The sequence below is a fragment of the Brachypodium distachyon genome, chromosome 4, assembly GCF_000005505.3.
Source record: "Brachypodium distachyon strain Bd21 chromosome 4, Brachypodium_distachyon_v3.0, whole genome shotgun sequence".
In the NCBI taxonomy this organism is placed as follows: Eukaryota; Viridiplantae; Streptophyta; class Magnoliopsida; order Poales; family Poaceae; genus Brachypodium; species Brachypodium distachyon.
Window position 1 is genome coordinate 4957253 of NC_016134.3, and position 2905 is coordinate 4960157.

Consider the following 2905-nt stretch of genomic DNA (forward strand, 5'->3'; position numbering starts at 1 on the left):
TCAATAATTTTTCTCATCATTCCAATTCCTGGATGACCAAGGCGTTCATGTCATACCTTGAATTTGTCAAGATTTTGAAAAATTATTTGAAATGCTATGTGGCTCTGGTTTTATGTATGTATAATACAATCCAGATGATAGAGAAGGTAGTTTCTCAAGGATTTGTTTTTCACATCCTTTTTGTTGAGTTATAAGGAGGCTCTCGACCTCATTTTGTTCTTGAGTCTCAACATGAAATCCGTTCTTACGGATATCTTTAAAACTTAATAGGGTACGAGTAGAGTCCGGGAATAATAATGCATCCTGGATCACAAGTTTTGTACCCATAGGAAGAGTAATTGTGGCCTGACCAGAACCAACAATTAATGTGTCACAACAAGCAATTGTCATTACACTTCCTTTGCTCTTTTTTAGAGTTTGGAAATATTTAATCTCCCGTAATATTGTATTAGTAAAAGCACTATCTACTAGAAAATTTTCCTCCTCCATTGGATTTTCCAGAAGATTCTATACAGAGTAAAAGAATAAATTTAGTACGGAGTAATTTATTTCAACTCATGTAGTAATAATACATATATTACAACACTTCATGTCTGAGGACATATTACAAACACTATGTCTGATGACATAAATATTACAAATACCGTATGTCTGAGGACATTAATTATTTTACAACACATATTATGTTCCAAGGACATAATTACAATACTTTATGGCAATATACTATTGTAGTTGTATGGTTTTCATGATGACATATCAATGTTGAGACTAGATCTGATCCCCATAGATGTCATTGGAAGTGAACTCCACTAACATATCGTCATCAATGGGAGGAAAATCTGCCAATAATTCTTCATTAGTGAAAACAGGTGGATCATCCTTCGGCTGAGCTTGGTCTGATTCATCCATGTTCTGAGGAACATCCCGATATGCTTCAACCATTGGGGAAATATCTTGATGTCCAGTGAAGTGAGCTTCATATTGGTTTCCCTGGATCTTCTTCCCTTTGCCAATTGATTGCAGGTACAGGTCCACCAAGTGCTTTGGGGTTCTACACTTTTTGGTAGGGTGAGAGAAACCACCACAACGCTGGCATGCTTGAGAGCCACCACTTTTGTCATATTTCTTGAACTGACTCTTGTTCTTTTGAGGTCCATTCTGACTCTTGTTCTTTTGAGGTCCATTCTGCTTCCTATGTCCTCTCCACTTTCCTTTAAATTTCACATGATTTTTAGAACTATGGAATTTATGAGTACCACGAGAGTTGAAGTGAGCTTCAGGAACTGGCAGTGTCCCTGTCGGACGAGAAATGTGATTCTTTTGAAGTAGCTCACGATGCTTTTCCTCCTAAAGGAGTGAATATATCAACTCTAAGTACTTTTGGTACTTCTGTTGGCGATATTGTTCAGCCAAAATTCTCATAGAGGGATGGAATGTGGATAGAGTCTTCTCAATGAGAATAGCATCGAAGTTTGCACTATTGCAAAATCTCAACTTCGAGTTTATCTGATGCACAGCAGAATTGTACGCTACAACCGACTTGAAATCCTGAAAACGAATGTGCTGCCATTCGCGTTGTGCTTCAGGTAAAATCACCGCCCTCTGTTGATCATAACACTCCTTTAGGGAGTACCAGAGATTTAGAGGATTCTCCTCCATTAAATATTCTGTTTTCAGATCAGGGTGAATGTGATGTCGGATGAAATGAAACGTGACATACTTTGCAACCTCGGGGATTGTTGGAGCTCCCTGAACCGGTGTTGTGATTGTTGCACCAATATTCCGGGCCGATAAATTGATCTTAACGTCATGGCCCAGGTTATGTAATTGCTGCCATCAATGGCGAGTTCAGCAAAAAAATTCTTTGTTAAGTCAGCCATATCCTGCATGGAAAATCATGCTTATTATTTTACTTGAGAGTAAAATTTGCTCTGTGTAAATAAAATGGCAGATTTGAGCAAAGTCTAAATCAAACCATAATATTATTGTAATAATGAGGGATTACATCAACACATCTTGTAATACATAAGGTACCACATTTGTACATACTGCAACACACATATATACATGTACATTTGATCTGGAAACTAGAAATAATTTAGAACAGAAGAGAAATACTAGGAACAATGGATCTAGGCCAACACCAGAGACTCCAGTTCAGCGATGCCATTTAATTTATTTATTTATTCTATTCTTCCCATGCAGCCCGTCAGTAAGGTACTTAGGCCTTTTGGCCTGTTCTGGCCCATGCAGCCCATCGAAGGAAGGTTGTAGAACCTTATCCACTGCTCTAAGGCCACTGGATCGGGGAGATTGAGCGGCGGGGGCGATTCCCCATCGATACAGGCGGCGGGCGATTCCCCATCGATACAGGCGGCGGGGTGGCCGGACCAGGGGCGGGCGTGGGCGCTGGAGGCGCGGTGGTCGGCCCGGCCGTGCGCGCGCCTGAAAGGGCATTTCGACCCCGATGAATTTTCGTTTTAACGACGACATAACTTGTGGACTAATCGTGTCTCAAATGTTTTCAGATGTGATAACTAGTGTTGTGACATGATTCATCGCCCACAAAAAGAAAAGAAACGCATAAAAATTTACGCCTTTTTATTTTATTGAGTTGTAGAAAAATCCGTACTATAAAGATGGAGTCCATTTGGAAAAGTTTTGGGTGAAGTTGCTTCACGTACACAAATCTACTAGATTGCACCCACATAAAGCATAAACCCAGTTTTGAGTTGAGAGTTGTCATTATCCTGCTTTGGCTGTCAGACTTTTTCGGTGATAGCCGGTACTACCGCCTAATTAGCCGGAGGTTCCGGCGGGCGGAAGTTCCGCCCTGGTGCCGGTCTGGTACTGAAACGCTACTGGAATCCTACTGCGTAAAGCAGTGGGAGGCCAGTAGCAGGGC